Source organism: Alosa sapidissima, chromosome 20, assembly GCF_018492685.1.
Source record: "Alosa sapidissima isolate fAloSap1 chromosome 20, fAloSap1.pri, whole genome shotgun sequence".
NCBI lineage: Eukaryota > Metazoa > Chordata > Actinopteri > Clupeiformes > Clupeidae > Alosa > Alosa sapidissima.
In genome coordinates, this window is record NC_055976.1 from 11375536 (window position 1) to 11398328 (window position 22793).

The following is a 22793-nucleotide window of genomic DNA, read 5'->3' on the forward strand; positions in this document are numbered from 1 at the left end:
GAGATTTTAAAACTTTGAGAGATACGTTTTTATACCTTTTGACGTTGATGCCGTTTAGAACAGAAACATCTGACACCACGTTATTTTCCTCTGCTGATTTATGTTCTGTGGTTGAACAATACTTTTCAGGCTTATTGTTTTCTTAAATTATTTAAATGTGTTGACAAAGGACATTTTGTGATGACTTGAATTATGTCTTATAATATGTCAGCAAGCAATGCATCATCAAGGCTGTGTTGTAAGATGTTGATGAAAGCATTTTGCACAGTTAACCATATCCAGTGCACCCATCCATAAGTTCAATAAATGTTCCTTTTTTAAATTGAGACTTATAACATTTGTTATCATCATTTGTGTAATTATGTGTAATTTATGATGTAAATTGAGGGAGCAAAATAAAAGCAGTATCGGCTCCAAATATCGGCTCAAGAAAATCGGCAGCCTGTATCGGTCATCGGCTAAGGCTGATGGGAAAAAATCGGTATCGGTATCGGCACTAAAAAATCCATATCGGTCGATCCCTAGTCAAAACAGGCTAAATTAGACAGAACACATTGACTCAAAACATATGCACAACATAGGCCTACACAACGCAATATTCATAGGCTACCCTACATTAAATTGATCCACATATCACAAATATAGCCTACAACAAATGCTAACATCATAAACGCACAGTGTAAGACTTTCAAAAAGAAGAGAAAGAACACTCTGAGGAGGCCACTGAAACAGGCACGCAAAGACACAGATGAATAAATTCATCTACCTCGCTGAAGAGAGCTCTTTTTTGTGGATGGAGCTTACTCTACCACCTTTCACCGTGGTGCACCGAGACTCCCCGATAACACTATGCATCATTTTAAGCTGAAGATTGAGGCGGCCCGTGTTCAGCTCCTTGGGAAACTCACGGTAATATTCAGCTACTTAATATGGCATATTGTCGTACCATAAAGCTAGCGTCATAGGATATCTCCCTCAGGTTTGTTTTGTTAATTTGTTTGGTTTTTGTTTAGATCTCCCAGGTCTAATGTAACATTTTTTAGTGCATAATAGAATAGGCCTAATAGACAGGCGGATGGAGAGCTTCTTTTTTTTCTGATCGTGAGTGGTATGACACATAAATACGCGTGCTTTCCTGCAGGCTATGGTCATAATTAATACATTTAAACTTAATTGCTAATGTTTGGCATAACCAAACAGTATCCAACAGCTAAATAATATATAATTACATTTGAATTACAACACGGGGAACTTCCGGTTAACCCAGGAAGTCACAACATGTTTTTAAACAGTGTAAACTATGTGTAAACACGGCATTCACTCCTTTACAAACAGAAGAAGACGCGACAGTGGACACCGGTAAGACAAACATGTAACGACGTGATAATGTCATTCTATGTAATGACTAAAGCTAAATAAACGGAACATTTAAGACATGACCTAGTGTGATTATTTTAACAGACGTAACGTGATTGAATGGTGAATGTTTCAAACTGTAGGGAGTTGTGGTGGGAGTTTTAGCGCATAGCTCGCCGTAGTGTTTGTTTTTAACTACAGGCCTATATATAACAGCTACGGGAGCAACGGAGGAAAGGTATGATGAATGACATGTTTGACTGATGAATATAGACGGTATAAGTTTAAACAGAAAACACAGACACATTCAACAAACATATACATGTACATTCAAGCAGACATACATGCAGTGTTTTAAATGAAGGCAGCGCTATGCTGCCGTAACGGTGGCTAATCGCCCCGTCACAGGCCCTAATAATAACCCTTTCAAAAACAATAGGGCTTCGCACCTCTCGCTCTGTTGAAGAAAAAAACACCCTCCACACAGCGACGGCGCTGGATCACTGCCACTAGTCACTGCCTTTCCTGACCACAGATGACATCAGTGACATTTATTCCAGACTGGTTGTGGAGGCAGCAGGCCTTCAGGTAGGCTTTACTAGTTTATTACATTGTTTAAATAGTTCTTATTTTAAAATGTTCCTATGTTCATCTGGTGATTAATCTCTATAGGCCTATGTTTCTCTGCAGCCCACTATTAGGCAAGAAGAGACCAGCAGCGCTGAAGAGGAAGTGAAGAGATACCAGGAGGCTTCTCTGCCACTAGAAGAAAACCCCTCAACTGGTGGAAAGCTCATGAGATAATGTATCCTTACCTAGCCAAACTCGCTAAAAGATACCTGAGCATTCCAGGCACTAGTGCATCTGCTGATAGGGTGTTCTCCACTGCAGGAGATATAGTAACGGCCCAGGGGAGCACTTTAACATCTGAGCATGTTGAACAACTCCTTTTTCTAAACACAAATGGCAATATTCCCAAATGAATTTTGGTTGATGACCTTGCAGCCAACACAGGACTGGACTCTAGCAGTATACATTTTTGTTTATTTTTCTCAATTTGATTGAAGCTCTAAGTTACTTCTATGTATATGATTACTCTCAGGTTTATGTTCTTTCATGTCTGCTTTATGTTACTCTATTGTATTTAAATAATTTTAAGTTATATGCTGGGAGCTCCCCATTCATTCATATGTCCTGTCCTGTAATAAGGTCCTGTGTCCTGAATGTTCAAGGACAAAGTTTTTGCACTTCACTTAAATGTGCCGAAGATAATAAATGTGACATTTGAAGTGAGCTGAGCAGTCTTATTTTCCTCATTTTTTGTAATGCCTTTGAATAATATAGGGGACATGAATCGCAAAATCTAATCGCAATACTTGCTGTATCGCAATATCTTAAGAATCGCAATAATATTGAATCGTGGCCCAAATATCGCAGTACTATCGAATCGGCAAATTTTGCCAATTCCCACCCCTAGTTATTATAAACATGTAACTCATGTTTATTAACTTGACAGGCGCATTGATGTGCTAACTGTTGCCTAGGTGGTGTTTATAAATAACTGTTGGTGAATGGGGTGACCTTTTTTGCCTTGAGTACCTGACTCCCAATATGTCTGTGCACAGCCCTACATGACTGAGCCTTATCATCACCTTACAAACTAACTTTTAGAGATAGTTCCTTCCAAAAAAGTTGCATTATCTTGGAATCTACAATTGTTCTTTCTGAAATATTATTATTATTATACACCAAAAGTTCTATAGACATGATACTGTATTCATTGTTATTAATTCGTTTTATTAAGGCTTAATTTAGCAGGGTGCTGAAGACATTTGTAAGGCACTGTATATCAGTGAGGCTCATCCAAATGGGTCAAAGGGACAGTGCCCCACCTAAAGATTTATTCACTTATAAAAATAGAACAGTAATTTTAGCATTTTAATAAGTTTAAGTGTTAAAGATCTGTGTGGGCACATGCCCAGTTAATTTCAATGGCACTACGCCTCATACGACAATAGCATTTTATCTCACAAAGATTTATATTCTGATGGCCCAGCCACTGATTTTGAAACTGTTGCAGCTGTCAGAAATAAATAAAGCAGCCACAGCGAAAATGTTGTTGTCAAAGCTGCCATGCATGTTCAGATGTGTTTGTGAATAAGTAACTTGATCAGACAGACTCCATATTACCTTGTATGGGACAGGGTCGTAGCACTGAAGTTACAATCTGGCAAGTGAGCTGCTGGCAGCCAAAACAGGACAGCATTACGATCCAAGGGGTAAGTAAATGTCTTTTGAAATATCTTGAATTATTTATATACTTGCATGCACACTAGTGAAATAATTTGGCAGAGTCTGTGGGACATTTCAATAAGTACATGTGTAAAGGTTGTTACACGTTGAAAATATGACATTGAATTGATCTAATCCAGTAATGAGGCTTATATGATTAAGTCTTGTATCAAATTAATAACTTTCAAACTTTGCAATCTTAGTAGCCATATTGTTTAGCCATTTTATTAATAATTTAATAATCTGCAGAGCGCTACTAGAAGACTATTGTCAGTAATAACTTCAAACAGGTGCTCTTTTCAAGTGGGTTTGAGTTAAGTCAAACAAGGAAAGTAACAAAGGCACTATGCTTAGTAAAATATATGAAAAGGCCTTTAATTAAACATGGCAACTAGCCCATGTGTCTTTTACTAGTTGGCATGTTTAATTAAAGGCTTTTCCATACATTTTTGTGTCTTAATATCAGTTTTAACAGCACACTATTTCATGTATTTTCCTGTATTTTAACAGGACAGTACTGTTGTATTTTCAGGCCACCATTTAGATGTTGCTTTGTAAATTTGTTTTGTTTGACCCATACAATATAATACCGTAAGAATAACAACAATGATATGGTTGGGTCAGACGCATAGGAAACAGGATTGTCACATTGATACAGCTCAATTTATATGTAAATCATTTATTTCTAATCTAGAGGGTAACATTATTTTAGAAACGTACAGTAGGATCTATTTATAATAACTTATTTGGGAACATGATACTGCCAGAAGTAAATGCTTAGGGGGAGGGTTGATAGTTGGCTGTAACACTGTCAATAAACAATTTACTAGGGAAGTCATAACAAGCTGCTGACAGAGTGTTGACAACATGACAAGGAGAGAAGTTGTTGAGTACTGGCCAACCCCCCTCCACAGTCATCTGCTCTTAAATGCAGCTTCTCCTCATACACCCAAATGTTTCATCACCAGGGTTATACATACTAATACATATATTTACTGACTGTTATCCAGGGATATTTATAGGGGCCATTTCTGTCATAATTAGGCGTCAAATAAATTAAACAATAGCAATTATTGTTACTATTATACCATTTATTCATTTTGGTTTGCAGAATTGCATATACACAACTACAGGCTATATGTGCTGCTAGTGGTTAATACATTGTCCATATTATTTATATGTATGTAATCATGACATTAACAATAACTAATTTAGGTGTTGTATAAGATAACAAACATTTAGTTTTGTGTTTGACAATTAAACCATCGTATCACATCAACTTTTTAATACATTTTATTATGATTCCTTTATTTCTGGATTGTTTTTACGCAAAAGCCTGGTCAGCCACAGTCTCTTCACCCTCCTGCCATCCTGTAGAAATTACAAGAGCATTTGGACCTGTTCCAGCAGATTCAGAGACAGTTTCTATCCACACGCGGTCAAGATGCTGAACTGTCTCTAAACTTCCTCAGAATGTTTCTAATCTTGTTATCTTCTTAGCACTCATGTCACACTTCAGTCCTGTTTAATTAGTAAATAATATACCTTTTTAATTCTACCATTTAATGTATTATTTAAAGTTGTGCTGGCTTTTGAGCATGACATGACAATAAACTTGAACTTGAAAATCACTTCCTGACATTTCAATGTGAATTTACTTTTTTACATTGAATACTTATTTCCCAACTCGTTGGTTGCGTATACATGTGAATTGTATACACAACCAATACCTGACTCCCAATATGTCTGTGCACAGCCCTACATGACTGAGCCTTATCGTCACCTTACAAACTAACTTTTAGATATAATGCAACTTTTTTGGAAGGAACTATCTTGGAATCTAGAATTGTTCTTTCTGAAATATTATTATTATTATACACCAAAAGTTCTATAGACATGATACTGTATTCATTGTTATTAATTAGTTTTATTAAGGCTTAATTTAGCAGGGTGCTGAAGACATTTGTAAGGCACTGTATATCAGTGAGGCTCATCCAAATGGGTCAAAGGGACAGTGCCCCACCTAAAGATTTATTCACTTATAAAAATAGATGTCAATAAGGTTTTATTTGTTAATGAAGGTCCATTCTGGCTCGACAACCACTATCGACTGCTCATTAGGGACTGAGCCCCCTAAAGGTCTGATCCTAGAATTGCCCCTGCAGTGCATGTACTGTACGTGTGCTGTCAGAGCCTGAAAAGCGAAGAAAACAAACCGCACTGCATGATGAACAGATATATCATCATGCAACTTTTGGAAGAAACCAATATCGTGGTGAAGGGGGTTTATGACTTAATGAGATAGACATGACATAATAACAATAACTATGTTTGAAAAAAATATATTTTAAAATAATCAAAAGACACATTACAACGATAGCAGTATACAGTAATTTTAGCATTTTAACAAGTTTAAGTGTTAAAGATCTGTGTGGGCACATGCCCAGTTAATTTCAATGGCACTACGCCTTATACGACAATAGCATTTTATCTCACAAAGATTTATATTCTGATGGCCCAGCCACTGATTTTGAAACTGTTGCAGCTGTCAGAAATAAATAAAGCAGCCACAGCAAAAATGTTGTTGGCAAAGCTGCCATGCATGTTCAGATGTGTTTGTGAATAAGTAACTTGATCAGACAGACTCAATATTACCTTGTATGGGACAGGGTCTTAGCACTGAAGTTACAATCTGGCCAGGAACTGCTGGCAGCCAAAACAGGACAGCTTTACGATCCAAAGGGGTAAGTAAATGTCTTTTGAAATATCTTGAATTATTTATATACTTGCATGCACACTAGTGAAATAATTTGGCAGAGTCTGTGGGACATTTCAATAAGTACTTGTAAAGGTTGTTACACGTTGAAAATATGACATTGAATTGATCTAATCCAGTAATGAGGCTTATATGATTAAGTCTTGTATCAAATGAATAACTTTCAAACTTTGCAATCTTAGTAGCCATATGGTCGAGCCATTTTATTAATAATTTAATAATCTGCAGAGCGCTACTAGAAGACTATTGTCAGTAATAACTTCAAACAGGTGCTCTTTTCAAGTGGGTTTGAGTTAAGTCAAACAAGGAAAGTAACAAAGGCACTATGCTTAGTAAAATATATAAAAAGGCCTTTAATTAAACATGGCAACTAGCCCATGTGTCTTTTACTAGTTGGCATGTTTAATAAAAGGCTTTTCCATACATTTTTTAATTCTTTCTTTTAATTCTTAATATCAGTTTTAACAGCACAATATTTCATGTATTTTAACAGGACAGTATTGTTGTTTTTTCAGGCCACCATTTACATGTTGCTTTGTAAATTTGTTTTGTTTGACAAAACAATATAATAACGTAAGAATAACAACAATGATATGGTTGGGTCAGACACATAGGAAACAGGACTGTTACATTGATACAGCTGAATTTATATGTAAATCATTTATTTCTAATCTAGAGGGTAACATTATTTTAGAAACGTACAGTAGGATCTATTTATAATAACTTATTTGGGAACATGATACTGCCAGAAGTAAATGCTTAGGGGGAGGGTTGATAGTTGGCTGTAACACTGTCAATAAACAATTTACTTGGGAAGTCATAACAAGCTGCTGACAGAGTGTTGACAACATGACAAGGAGAGAAGTTGTTGAGTACTGGCCAACCCCCCTCCACAGTCATCTGCTCTTAAATGCAGCTTCTCCTCATACACCCAAATGTTTCATCACCAGGGTTATACATACTAATACATATATTTACTGACTGTTATCCAGGGATATTTATAGGGGCCATTTCTGTCATAATTAGGCGTCAAATAAATTAAACAATAGCAATTATTGTTACTATTATACCATTTATTCATTTTGGTTTGCAGAATTGCATATACACAACTACAGGCTATATGTGCTGCTAGTGGTTAATACATTGTCCATATTATTTATATGTATGTAATCATGACATTAACAATAACTAATTTAGGTGTTGTATAAGATAACAAACATTTAGTTTTGTGTTTGACAATTAAACCATCGTATTACATCAACTTTTTAATACATTTTATTATGATTCCTTTATTTCTGGATTGTTTTTTTACGCAAAAGCCTGGTCAGCCACAGTCTCTTCACCCTCCTGCCATCCTGTAGAAATTACAAGAGCATTTGGACCTGTTCCAGCAGATTCAGAGACAGTTTCTATCCACACGCCATCAAGATGCTGAACTGTCACTAAACTTCCTCAGAACGTTTCTAATCTTGTTATCTTCTTAGTACTCATGTCACACTTCAGTCCTGTTTAATTAGTAATTAATATACCTTTTTAATTCTACCATTTAATGTATTATTTAAAGTTGTGCTGGCTTTTGAGCATGACATGACAATAAACTTCAACTTGAAAATCACTTCCTGACATTTCAATGTGAATTTACTTTTTTACATTGAATACTTATTTCCCAACTAGTTGGTTGTGTATACATGTGAATTTCACATGTACAAAAGTTTTGTACTTCAAATATGTGTTCAAAGGCGCATCACACCCACTCATTCACTCACACACACAATTGTACCCCAAGGACTGAACCTATTTTCATGAACTTAGCTTGGCTACCTACCTGCACTCATCACCCTTATGGGTAGAATTTCATGAATATGGTACCAATGTAGAATGACATAGTTGTTTTTCAATGGAACAAGTCCAGACCAAACTTCCCAACCTCAAATTGTGTGGGCGGGATTAAGTTGGGGCTGGCTCTCCAGGCTAGATCACTTACTGTAAGCCTAAAGGAAATGTTTTGAAAGTATTTATAAATGAGGTCAAGCATTGGTCAGAAACTAAGCACCATGCTGACCACACTAGTGTCTATTTTGAAATTTCTCCAGCACATGTCCTGTAGTTTTAGATCAGCAATCATTTTCCAAACTACAAAATATCCCAGTAGTGTTCTGAAGGTAGCTTAAACGCAGACAAGACTGCAAAATCACCAAGGTCAACTGCAAAATCACACTGATCGTTATTCTAATATGCTCTATGTCACAGCTAAGCACAAATAAGTTTCCCCCAGTATACCTGGCAAATGATAGTCTCAGTACTGGTCTGGGTCTGGCTAAATCCACATTTCGGATTAAAATATTAAAATTCAAATATTGTTATTCACATAGTTTTGAGGATGTGTGAGATTTGTTCGATGGTCATGACATATAATAATGAATGGAATTTTGAATTGCGACGAGAATTCTCGGGCTAACCGTTGATGTGCCGTGAGAAAGGTTGGGAATAGGCACCCACCAGCCCAACACCAAACCCCGAGAGTAGTACACAAAATCGGATATTTCAGGCAGTAAAAGAACCAAAACTAGATTTTGTTCAAATCTACACACCTATGGCTACTGAAAAATGTCAGGTTTATTTATGAAACGTTATTTTGTAGTATTAAAAAACATTGTTGTTTTAGAATTTTTGAACGAAATGGTTGGTAATTAGTATGTTTACGAGCTGAAGTTTTCAATAACTGAATGAAACCAAATGTTAACGTATAACGTAACGTTCTGTAATTTTCCTCACTCTTATGTCGACACTGTCAAGTAAAGTGTAACCGAAAAAAGTCTAAGACTGACATAACACATTACATAAGACAAATATACAAGCATGCATTTGAAAATCTCACTGCCTGGAATTGGATAACACTAGACCAATGCGCTCCGCTCCACATTGAGTCCAGCCCCGATCTGCAAGCTGCAGCCAGGAGTACTTGAAACGATCTACATTGCAGAAGAATTAAGGATACTGCTTCTTTTGACTTACCAGTGCCTTACTGTTTATGAATAAAAAATCATATGGAATAGAAACATCTGGAATCTTTTTCTTTCATCTAACGTTGGCTACAAAGAGCATTCATAGCCTAGAGAAAATGATACATTTTGTTTTATCTGAAATGTTCCAGAAAGATAGGCTTACATATTTTAGGCTGTCCCTGTTTGATCACAGGTTGAAGAAAACGCCTTAGATGGATCTTATAGTGTTTTGGGACAAAATAGTATAGCCTGATCTTATAGGAATACTATAGTATTTTGGGACATAGGCCTACTATAGAAGTAGGCTACTATAAGACTACTATAGAAATACTATAGCGGCTCTAGGATATTATCTACTTCAATGCATTCTAGTTATATTTCATGTAGGCTACTTTATTTCATGTTGAGTTTTGCTTCCCAGCATGCATTGCAATTTATTTACTGCATTTTAGGCTATTTTTAGTTTGTTTTGAATTTTGAACAATTTAGCTTAGGCTAGCCAAGGCCTACTCTGATGATGTTTTAAACAATATGTTACGGGATATGCCCATTTAAAAAACCTTATTAGTTTATTATGAAAAAGACACCGTAGATGTGAAAGTATCACATCTAGCCCGGTGCCACATTAGCACATTACACACATTAACACATTAGCCTAGGTGCCATCCAACTTAGTCCTGCCCACAACATTTGAGGTCGGGAAGTTCGGCCAGGCATTGCTCCGTTGTGGAGCAACTGTACTCGCCCTAGATCTGGCGGACCAATTAAATCGTTCTTTACGATGATGGACAGGTGAGCAACAGCGCCTCGTCTATCACGTCATCTGAGCATGCTTAGATTAGGCCTATGTTTGCAACAAAAACACTGTGGCTAGAAGGAGACATGGCTTTGAAGACCCCATATGGAAAATGCATGTTATTTAATGAGGTTTTATCACTGAAAACGATTATTTCTGAAAACTTTGGCCAAAGTTGAGATGTGGGAAAACTCATGGTTTCACTTCCATCAAGGGAAAACAGTGTGTTGCATTGTGACATGTTGTTCCCTCGTACCTGTTCGAGGAATTTGCGACCGCCTTTCCCAGCTGTTTATAACTGTTTATATCGGTGTTCAACGGAATTATTTTTAAAAACAGAGGGGAAATATACGTTTTTCCTAATAGCTTACCCTGCTATGTATCTCTTAGATTTCGCTAACGGGTGTTGACGGCAAAAGACCAGAAAACATTGTTAAGGTATTTGTGGAGAAGAAGGATGGTTCGTGTGTTCTTCCTACCTCTCACGGTTTGCTCTGATTGGTTAGGTCTATCCAATTGAGTGCAGAGGCATTCCCCCCCTGTATCGGTTTAAACACGCCCCATAATTATGTCCCAATGGAGCAGTATCAGACTAATATTCTGACTAGAATTTGAGTATGACAACGTCAGGCTAGAGAAAAGCAAACAGGCCTTTTGTATCCCTTTAAAAGGCCATCAAAAATATAAAAATGTACAAAAAAATAACTTGTTACTTGAGTAATTCACTAACAAAGTACTTTTTTTACTTTTACTTGAATAGATTTCTAAGTTGGGAATATTTACTTTTAATCAAGTAATTTTTGAAGGGAGTAATTGTACTTTTCCTTGAGTATAGATTTTCAGTACTCTACCCACCAAGCTAGGACATTTCTACTTGCTAAATACGGGTTTTTTGCTGTTGACTCGCCCACAGTCCTTGGTGGCCCTGTCAGCTGCTTTGTAAAATCACAAAAAGTCTAAATTAAATATATGTGAGCAACTGAGCTTTCATTCCTAAACACTCACTAGACTACGTGCAGTGCCAAGTTTGACGTAGTTTGGATTAGTAGGCCTAATGCATGTATCATTAAATATATCAGTAAAAGCACTGGCTTTCTTTGCTTTTTTACCCCTCTATATACCTATAGGTATACCTATGAACATTTAGCTTTCAAAAAACGGGAGATTTTTTTTTTTTTTTTCAGTCAGTGTTTCTACCGGATCTGTGTTTGCATATTTAATACGTTTCATACACGTGTTTCAACACTGCATTTCGGTCGTTGCTTTTGCCTTATCATTACCTTACGCATGCCAGTTTTGTATCCACCAGCTGCCTGCCTGCAGTCTACTTCCAAAACTCCAAAGCTGCTTGCTGTCAGATTTGGTTCCGAGGGCACAAGTTCAGTGTATCAACAACACTCAATAAAAGTTTATGTGATGTGTTAATCAATTAAATTCCCAACAATTTCACAACAGCTAGTTCTGGGGTAGGCCATTCAACTAGTCCGCTTGCTTACGGCGAGACTCAGGCTGCGCAGTCGGCACCCGCTTCCTTATTTGAGTTTTGGGTTGCCAGGTTTTAGCCTATGACAGAACGGTTGAAATTGAAACTAAGTGATCGTGTATGTGTAGGGTGTATTTCATACACAATCTGGCAACCTGTGAGATGAACGGATCAATGATTTTAAAATGAATTTTGATGGCCATGCAAATTACGGGAGTTTTTTCCGGGAGAAATAACAAAACGGGAGGGTGCCGGGAGATGACCTTGAAATACGGGAGAACCCGGGAAAAACGGGAGTGTTGACAGGTATGCTCTAAGGCCCTGTTTAGACGACAATGAAAATGATGCAACTGGTGATGTTTTTCTGCGTTTGACCCTGTCATTTAGACGCAAACGGAGGTTTTATCCCCCCGCAAACAGAGTTTTTAAAAACTCTGGGCGGATCGTTTTTTGGGAAAACTCCATTTGTTCGTTTGCGTCTAAACAGCTACAAACAGAGATTTATGTAATGAGGCGGAAATTTTTAGTCAGTTTAAAAAAGAAAGTGATTCGTTGCTGTTGTTGATATTTTCGGGATTTTGATTGGCTAACATGGGCTTGAGCTTCTCGTTACACTGCCACGTACAGGTTTGGCATGCTCTTGAAGGCATATACCCGAGTTAGTGTAAAGGAAAACTTTTCTGAAAACTGACAGGTGTGCACAATGTTATTTTTGAAAATGGAGAGGGTGAAATGTCCGTTTATGAAAATAGCCAGCCATGTGTAAACGTAGCAACAATTAAGGCTCCCTGTATGCAGTTTGCTTGCATAAAATGTTTCCGCGGATTTTGCAACAACATGCCAACAACGGGTATGCTGTGTCTATTCAAAACAACGAAAACAATGAGCAATAAACTGACAATTGGAATAGCCCAGGCTATTTTGGACTTGATACTCTGAATAAAAAAAATCCGTCTGCAAGGTCCCAAATAAAAACGAGCGATATGCTGATGGTCCCGAATTTAAGGACGTTTCAGAATGCCACACAGCTACAGACAACGATGGGCAGACAGAGCGAGATGTCACTTATGCTGCCTACCAGAGACTGTTTTTAAGTCACATCGTTAATAATTTCATATGATGATGCATCATTCTACAAAATGGTTTGTCTTCTCTATTGTAGTAAATATTATTTGTAAGAACATACTGTATACAAATGTAATTTTACCTGCATTAGCCTGTCTCCCTCATATTTGCATTAACTGCTGTACTTGGTGAAGACCCGCCTCGACCATTTGCAAATCAAGTCTTTTGTCATGTACAACGACCCAGCTTTTGTCTTATGGCAGACTTCACCATAGGTGGTCGGCACCAATAAGCACGCATATGTCCGGGGCGTGTCTGAACTTTTCCACTGCCACAGACAAAGACCCTGCTAACTGAATATAAGGCTGATAGAAACTACAATCGGGAGGTGACTTGAGCCAACTTCCTGTTACTCATCCGAGCCGGCTTGTAATAAACCTGGGAACATTTCCCTTTCTTAACACATCTCAGCACGATTTTGCTTCCACGTCATTTGTAATTCTCACCACACTATCATAAAGTTATTCAATAGGCTTAACAATAAATATATAGCCTTAACTCAAAATTGCTGATAAGGTTATCATTTTGATCTATAAAAAATGTCACATGTAGCCATGTCTAAATTCTGCTTACTGCACCTTTATTAAATGCTAATGTATTATAATATAATATCCAATGTTCATTATTGATTGCTTAGCTGGAATGATGCTTTTCCATATCCTCTTATTTTTAAAGCATGCCTACCTACAGGCATGCAATTGGGATATGGATTTTCTACAGGAATAGCATGTTGTGGTTGTGGTTATCCGCCGAAGTGGATCATATATGTTTAGTCAGATTTTTTCGACCAATTTCCGTCAAGGATTCCCGGGACACTGAAAGACCGGGGTGAACGAAACTTGGTGGGCATGTAGCCCCACAAGGATAGCATGGAACCATTGTTTTTCGTTTTGATCTGTAGCCCCCCCGCTGGAATGGCCCCCGAAAGGAGGGTAGGGCTGACAGTTTTCTGTCTTATATGAATCATATATCTTATGTGAATATCTGTTGATCTTAAGGGGCCATGTCAACCCATTCCATAACCACTCATTTCATGTATACTGTAGCACCACCTAGTTAAAAATGAAAAAGTAAAAATGAGGTGTTGTAATTGCAGACCTGACATGGTCAAAACTGCACAAAATTGGAAGTTTAGGATCATTACTACACCCTCAGAATGCATGCCAAATTTTGTGGACTTTCGTTCATGTGGGGCCATACAATAAATTAGTTTATGTGTAGTATTTAGTGACTGTCCACCAACAGAGTTTTCTGTGAATATCTTGAGAACCGTAGGGTGTAGGATGACCATTTTTTCCTCCAGGGGTCATGTTAACCCATTCCATATGCACACATGTGCATTAACAGATACTCACGCACACACATACATTCACAGTAATCATACGTATGACACATACTCACACAGTAGACATGTACGCATGCATGCACATGCACAAACACACATACGCAGGCAAACACACAAGCACGCACACACACCCACACACATAAACATAAACGTGTACACGTGTGTGAGCCTTCTGCCTCACTTCATACCGTGCTGCCTAGATGAAGTTTTTCTCCAGATTCACAGGCAGTACAGGGAGGACATCACAGCATTAGGCCATGTAAGAGAGCCAGGTGATGGCAATGGAGTTCAGATATGCTACCTACAGACATTTCATTTTCTGGCAGCATGGGTCTCTAGGACAGGGTAATAGAAGAGTGATCCCAAGCTGTGTGTGTAGGATAAGGGATAAACTCCCTGACCCTCAGGGACATCTCTGGAATTTATATCACCTTCCTATAATGTTGTGTTATTGTAAATAGTTTTGTATTAGTGTTCTTGTACTGCCTGTTCCTTTTAAAACTGAATTTAATTTATTTTACACCGGTACATCGTTATATTTTGCTTTCATGAAAATAAAAACTTTTAGAATTGATAAGAGACTGTTCATGCTGTACCTCTTATACGTTACATCCACAAACTCATAATTTAAAAAGGAGCTACCATTTTGAAACACCAAATGACAGTAACATGGTCAACAATGTTGTTTGCAATGTATTTATTTACAGATGAACCCTTCCTTTTTGTATGGTGCCTTTGAAGCAACATGGGCCATCATTCTACATGTGCAGTCTCCTGGAAAGCTGATCCTGTGGGAGACATGCAGTGTCGTTAGACATACACACCATTTTATATAGTTCAACATATTGTTACTAATCTGTATAGTGCTATTTTGCCTAGACTGAGTTACAGGCAAGGTTACATAAGGAACAATGAAGGCATGCACGTGCATCACATAACAAGACCATTGAATTTCGTCCACATCCTCCTCCACGATGCTCATGTCATGTAGGCTTTGTAATATCAAGTCAAGTCGGCTTTTATTGTCAATTTCTTTACATGCACTGGTCATACAAAGAATTGAAATTTCGTTTCTTACTTTCCCATGCAGACATAGACATGCTTTAAATACAGACATAGACATACTATGGACATAGCCATAGACAATAAACATTAAATTAAAGTGCAAGACTGAAATATAGAACATGTATGTATCAAAATAGAAATATGGACATATATTTAAAAAAAAATAGAGGTAGTTGTGTTGTATATTTCTATAGTCTTAACAGTTACATGAAGTTTAAACTTGTGCTTGTGTGACCTGTATATTTACATTGATATGCAGTATGCAGTAATTCAAGTATATCAGGCTTGATGTGAAGCAGCAACACGTTTGGCTGCGCAGTCACAGTGCAGTTCCACATGGCGGTGTTGGGGGGGGGGGTTTGGTAGACAGGATCCTAGTTTCCTAGGTTCCTGGTTGGCTGGTGGGTGGGGGGGGCTGTCAGTGATGGGAGAGTGGGTAGAGTGTTCAGCATCCTGATTGCTTGGTGGATGAAGCTACTTGCCAGTCTGGTGGTGCGGGAGCGGAGGCTCCTGTACCGCTTTCCAGAGGGCAGGAGGCTGAACAGTTCGTGTGCAGGGTGGGTTGTATCCTTGACAATCATTAGTGCTTTGCGGGTGAGGCGGGTGGTGTAAATGTCCTGCAGGGAGGGGAGTGGTGCTCCAATGATCCTCTTAGCTGTGTTAACAGTGCGCTGGAGGGTCTTCCTGTTCTGATCTGTGCAGCTTCCGCCCCACACTGTGATGCTGCTGGAGACGATGCTCTCGATGGTCCCTCTGTAGAATGTAGTCATGACAGGAGGCGTGGCACTTGCCTTCTTCAATTTGCGCAAGAAGTAGAGGCGCTGCTGGGCTTTCTTCGCCAGTGATGCTGTGTTGGTGGTCCAGGAGAGGTCGTCGCTGATGTGCACCCCCAGAAATTTTGTGCTGCTCACTCTCTCCACAGCATCTCCTGTGCATCTCCACAGCACATGATATATGCTTATATCATGAAAATATACAATAGAGAATGTCATGTAGGGTTAGGGTATAGACATTATGAGCATTGATGGGTTACCGCTGTTCAAGGTTCTCAATTTCAGGGGCTTCTGCAATTGCGCCAAGATGCTCATCTGAAACGAATAAGCAGAGCGTTTCACAACATATGACAGTACATAAAATGGTAAACACCAAGTTATTAAAAATATACTTTCAGTTATTATCAAACAACAATCACATAGAATCAACAATTGTTTTCATGCAGTGACTGACCTGTCTGTCCCACTAGAAATGCTGGACACTTCTGGAGTAGTTAATACTAGAGAGCTTTCCCTTCATTGGTGTTGATGTAACTGCTCTCAGTTCTCTCTCATAGCATAACAAATAAAGTGTAGTACATGTTAGAATGTCTCACTTAAACCACAAACAAAGTACATTCATTTTATGACCATGAAGAAAGATTTATTTTGGTAGATGCATTTACTAAAGTTCAATCAAAGCAGTTCTGTCCGTATTTTATTGTTCTGCATGATAATGACTTTGACCCTCATTGATCAGTCTCAATGGGCTGGCTGGTCTACCTTCACAAGTGTAATGGACTAGTCTACCCTGCCCCCATTCTGAGGTTTAGGCTACACTCATATGGTGAAAAACTTTCAGACAATTTAGTAATTAGTAGGCTACGTCTACATTTAATAAGAGTAGAGTACAGGACAGGACAGGCCTCAGGATGTGAACGTCACCCTTGGAATTGGCTATTTGCCTGTGATCCGTAATAGCAGATTTTTGTTACAACGTTGCCTAGACAATCATTTTTCATCGACGCGAGGAAAAGTATCCCAGACGTCGTTCTAGTGTTATGGACAACCATGCTATAATTAGCTATAAAACTATAAAACTTCGAATTTACATCATAGACTGTAAACTATATGTTTACACGAATAGGCCGAATTACCTGTCGAGAAGAAAGCAGGCAACTTCGGCGTCCCTTTTAAAATCCTTGCTCCTCACGAGCTCTTTCCATCTTAGAAAAGCCACTCCAATATTGACTTTGGTCTGTTGTTTTTCCGGTCGCGATGTTGTTTTAATTCTCTTTTTCGCTTCCTTGGCGACTCCTTTTCATGTCCTTGAGAATAGGTGTAATCCTCCAACAGACTTTCAAATCTGCCGGCTGTCGCTAGTAGACTAATCAGGCAATGAGTGTTGTCTACAAGCGCGAAAGGCGGAGCTGAATTTCCAGGAATGTCCCTCGTTGACAAACTTGGGTAAATTGACAGAATAAGTTGTAAACCTTCCAGTAGAAAAGCTGTATACAGGAAACATGGTTGTGTGTATTTTAATATTCATAGTGGGCTTAATAGTAATAGAATATTCTCATATATGATATATTATAAAGTGATGACATCCAATATAAACACTGGGAACATAACTAATCCATGTTTGACAGCATAGACAGAAACTGGTTTGATACAAGTTTTAATGGGTTAAATTGACAGAAAAAATCCATTAACATTTTCAGTTCAGTGCCATCAAAAATAAAGTTTGATGAACAGACATTGGTGTGGCATAAGTAAAGGAAATGGAGTAACTGGGTTCAATATCAACAGCATTTGTTAGACAAGTTCCATAAATATTGTAAAGTGCAAGTTTGTAGGTTTGTTTCTGATCCTTAAAAAACAGACATTGGTTTGGCATAGTAAGTGCAACTTCATCAATTCAAGACAAAAAGGTGACTTGTCACTTGTACAGTGTCAATGGGTTCATCAACAGCATCTGTTATTTACAGTTCACAGAAAGCTTTCAGCCCCAATGAAGAGATTAAATAAATAAGAATTAAGAAACATTTTAGAAACTGCTAAGATCAGCCCCGTTCATTGCAATCAGTAAAGAATCGGGGAGTGTCTTCACAGGCTCAGTGAGACAGAGGTTACTGTCATGCAGTTGGTTCTATGATTTCGATAACTGGTGCATGTAATTTTGTATGTTCCCACCTTGCTAAAATTGCTTGGGTACACTTTGGCTAAGAAAAAAGTGCTTCAGACAGCAGGTGGGCAAATAAGATAGCAGTACATAGTGAAACTGGGTAAACTCCCTAAAAGAGGACTGAGTCAACCAGACGATGGGAAAATGGGACACAGAGTGGTGAATGCAGGTGATGAAGGTGGAGCTCATAAATCAAATATTCAGTCACAGTGTAGCAGATGCCCTCCAATACTGCAATGAAGAGCTGCACCTTCCTCAGTTCCAGGGATGTGAGGAGACTATTCAGTTCATTCACAGTCTCCTTGAGCAAGGCAGTTGTTCTGGGGAGATATAAAATAAATAAATGAATAAAATGAATAAAGGAATTTGATAGGCATCTTATTCTTGTTAGGGTAAATGACATGTGAACAATACAGTGTTGGGCAAGCTACTTAGACATTGTAGTGAGCTAAACTATCAGTTACTCTGCTATGAATAAAACACTACACAATACTACCACCCAGTCAAATGTATTATTAACACAAACACAGCAGTAGGCTAGTTCTCTACATAGGAAGCTACTTTAAATTGTGCCAATTACACATGACAAGAAAAGTGTAGCTTGTGTGGCTAAGCCACTTGATAAACAAAGAAGTTAAGCTATTGAAAAGTTACTTTATTCAGAAAATAGTGAAGCTACCAACACGCTTAGGCTACAAGTAGCAGCTAGCGATTGCCCAATAATATAGGCTACAGTCTGTGCCACTTGTGTAAAATTCGCCAGCCAAATCTAGTATGATTTATTTCTACAATAGCCTTTTTGTGTCAGTTGTAATCTAAGTCAGTGTTATGGAATATGACTTATTAAGTCTCAGTTCATAGCCAGGTGAACACCGAGTAAACAGCCTAGCTAGCTGGCTACGATTCTCATACAGTAATATCAAAGATCCTTGCTCCTTCTCAACTCTCTGGTAATATTCTATTCACAAAATACAACCATTAGTACGGTAATGTTAAATCTTACTTGAGAAAAGTAAATCCCCTGAGCCCTGTTTGCGATGGTTGGTCGATTTGAGCAGGAACATGCTGCACAGTACTGGCATCTTGTGTCTTCTGCTGCAACGCAACGAGGAGTATGACCGGTCCAAGATGGCGGCCGCATTTCTCGTTTCCAGCAGCCAATGCGGCGTCTATGTATATTATGTCTATGATGGATTCAGCCACTCGCGCGTATGTATTTGGAATAGCAGATTCTACACTTACGAGAATACTTTGATTAGTAGGTGGAAATAATTACACATGAATGAGCACATATTTTTGAAAGAACAAATGGGTTTTTGCTAAGAATTAACTCAAAAAAGTACACAATGTAGCTTTAACAAAAGGCTTCATGCGCGAGCCGCGCTAACATTAACAACAAGGCACATATTCATATTCATGAACAAAGTGGGAGAACACGAATGCATCAACGTCCTTTGCTAGCTCCAATCGTTTAGAATTAGCATTTCCGTTTCAGGATATCAAACATAGACAAAACCACCTTCTTATCACAAAACTACTTGGGCAGAGTAGTTGGCTAACATTCTAACATGGTTTCATACTATTTTAGTGTTGTGTAACACTTTACCACCCTGAAAATCAGGAAAGAAGAATGAGACAGGGCAACAGCTTCTTGATACGTTCGAAGTCTCTGGAGTTATGAGAATTTTCAAACAACGCACAGGAAAATCGCTACCGCAAGTCTGCCCCCTGCTGGTATGGAACGAGTACAACAAGTCAATTTTACAAAGGAAATCACCCTTTTTAAATGCATACATTGTACATGTATTTTCAGCAACCCTTGTTACTCCAAAATAAAACATTACCTTGTATTCACAGAAAAATATATTTAAAGTAAATTACAATTCACAAAACAAAGGTAACATTTTTGTGGACATCACATATCTATCTATCTATCTATCTATCTCTATCTATCTATATGAAGAGCCTTTCATTAGGAATCTAGATAGTTAGGCCTATTCAAATACATAATGCCCCACCTTGATTAGAACCTTGTTATGGGAGAACATTTTTACATGTTAAAAAGATTATTAAAAAATATAGCTGCAAGCAGCAATGTGGGGGCCAAGCAGACAGTTCAGCAGGCCAGATTTGCCATGCAACTCAATGCTGTGGCATCAGGCATATAGAATTAAGCAGTCACAGCAAGTTCCATGCAAAACAACCCAAGATTGGCTGAGTTACAAGGTCAAGTTTCACATCAAAACATAACTGATTTTGTGTGGCTGAACCAGGGCTGAGTGTCGCCGCCCCCTCAACCAGCCAACTCACTGCCGCAATCGCCCCTGCCCGTCCCACCCTGCCCCACCCTTGCACGCACGCATTAGAATTAATTGAATGGAACTCGCTGTATCAGTTTCACATCAAAAATAAAAGATCAATTGAGATATGATCATGCTGGCTGTGATTTCAATGCCCCCATAGAGGTCAAAGGTCACCAAATTATTTGTGCATCATCAGGATGAATCAGACGGTTCTATGGGCTGCCACTGACCTCCATTGCAGAATAATGCAGCAACTACAGGCCAAAATACATTTTTGCCAATTACAGAGCCCCCTAGAGGTCAAAGGTCACCAAATTTCTTGAGCGTGCCCCTGATTGGGTCCTGAGCCCATGCACCAATTTTGGCTTTGATAAATGCAAGGGTTGCTGAGATATGAGCTCACTTCCTGTTTGGCGGCTTCGCAGCAAGTTTCGATTGGCTGTTACAGCCGAATGCTACTGTCAAATGTTCCAAAAAGCAATGCACTGATAAGGCATGGTCTGAAGAAGATGGTCTCTGCCAATTTTGGTGAGGATCCGCTGAAATTTGTGACCTGCGAAAACTTGTATGTGTTTTTGATTAAATCCAATATGGCGGCCGAATCAATTACGATGACATCACAAATTGGCTTGGGTCGGCCTAAGGACATTCAACAGTACTACCAGACACCACTAGTGCATTTTAATTCTAAGCAAAACTGCTGCTACAGGCCAAAAGGCATGATTCTTAATTACAGCGCCCCCTAGAGGTCAAAGGTCACCAGATTTCATGAGCGTCCCCCTGATTGGGTCCTGAGTCCATGCACCAATTTTGGCTTTGATAAATGCAAGGGTTGCTGAGATATGAGCTCACTTCCTGAGTGATCAATTAGAGATTTTAAACGAATGAGGGAACATGTCGCAATGCAACAGAGCTGTTTTCCCTTGATGAAAGTGAAACCACGAGTTTTCCCACATCTCAACTCAAACTCAAAGTTTTCAGAAATAATCATTTTCAGTGATAAAACCTCATTAAATAATATGCATTTTCCATATGGGGTCTTAAAAGCCATGTATCCTTCTAGCCACAGCATTTTTGTTTCAAACATAAGCCTAATCTAAGCATGCTCAGATGACGTGATAGACCAGGCGCTGTTGCTCACCTGTCCATCATCGTAAAGACCGATTTGATTGGTCCGCCCGATCTACGGCGAGCATACTTGCTCAACAATGGAGCAATGCCAGACCGAACTTCCCGACCTCAAATGTTGTGGGCGGGACTAAGTTCGGAATGGAACCCAGGCTAGGGTGGAGTAGAAGATGGAGACAAATTGACAAGCCTGACAAGTGGGAGAGGATGATAGGACTGAACAACGGTCATATTTTGTTCCGCTATGTGGTACATCTAGTTTTTTTTTTAAAAGTACTTTTTTACTTTTACTTGAGTAGATTTCTTAGATGGGAATATTTACTTTTATTCAAGTAATTTTTGAAGGAAGTAATTGTATTTTTCCTTGAGTATAGATTTTCAGTACTCACCCCTGCTCACACACAAATCACTGTTCCTCATGGCTCTGTGCTCCACTAAACAAGTGAACTACATGCACTCTCTATAAGTATTGAGTAATGAGGTGGAAACCACAGCACGCTGAAGTTTGATTATGGCCGAATCCATACTTTCTGCCCAAGTGCTATTGAGTTGCAGGCTTTCCGCCCAGAGCCCTCATGTCAGTCAGAGGTGAATCTTGGGGCCCTCTGCCCAGTAAGGGCGTTGAGGGAGCATGTCAGCCGTACTCAACAACTGCAGCAAGCTCACTCACAGCTGTTTTGTGCTATGGAGATAAGCAATCAGGCCTCCCAGTGTCTAAGCAAAGAGTGTCTCACTGATTGGTGAACACCATCTCCCAGGCATACTCAGACCAGGGGTTTCCAATCACAGAGGGCCTGGTGGCTCATTCTACACGCAGCAAGGCCACATCATGGGCTGCGTTAAGTCATTGCAACGTTATTGTGTCATACAGGCGGCATGGAAAGTAGGCATTCAGATGTACTTAGTATTGCAACATCAATGTTAAAGGACAACTTTGAATATGTTGTGCCATAGTATTAAGAAGCATTCATTAAAGTTGAAAACATCGGCTATGGAACCACTGATACTTTGTGCATGCTCTAGCCTACATTCATGGTGGGAACAAAGCATGGTTCATCTCAAAGCATAACATCCCAGATAAAAAAAAAAACTATTAAAAGTATACTTTTTGAAAGTGTACTAAGTACAGTTTGTACTTTTTTCGTCAAATCCAAGTGTAATTAAGTGTATTGAATTATGTAT

The 22793-nt window shown here is 38.7% G+C and overlaps 1 protein-coding gene and 2 long non-coding RNA genes across 4 annotated transcripts in view; 2 read left to right on the forward strand and 1 right to left on the reverse strand.

Annotated features, from left to right (window-relative positions):
• The window catches only part of LOC121694933 (alpha-1-inhibitor 3-like), a 133001-nt gene that overhangs the window by 11473 nt on the left and 98735 nt on the right, over positions 1-22793 (forward strand). The gene's annotated exons all lie outside the window — the stretch shown is intronic.
• On the forward strand, positions 1302-2560 carry LOC121694841. Its single transcript, XR_006025901.1, has 3 exons — positions 1302-1359; positions 1796-1944; positions 2047-2560. It is a non-coding gene; the product is annotated as an uncharacterized LOC121694841 (long non-coding RNA).
• Positions 14880-17436, reverse strand: LOC121694836. 2 transcript variants are annotated; one of them, XR_006025895.1, is made up of 4 exons: positions 17153-17436; positions 16471-16566; positions 16277-16331; positions 14880-14966 (listed from the first exon to the last, which is right to left on the reverse strand). It is a non-coding gene; the product is annotated as an uncharacterized LOC121694836 (long non-coding RNA). The 2 variants fall into 2 exon arrangements; XR_006025896.1 differs by lacking the exon at positions 16471-16566.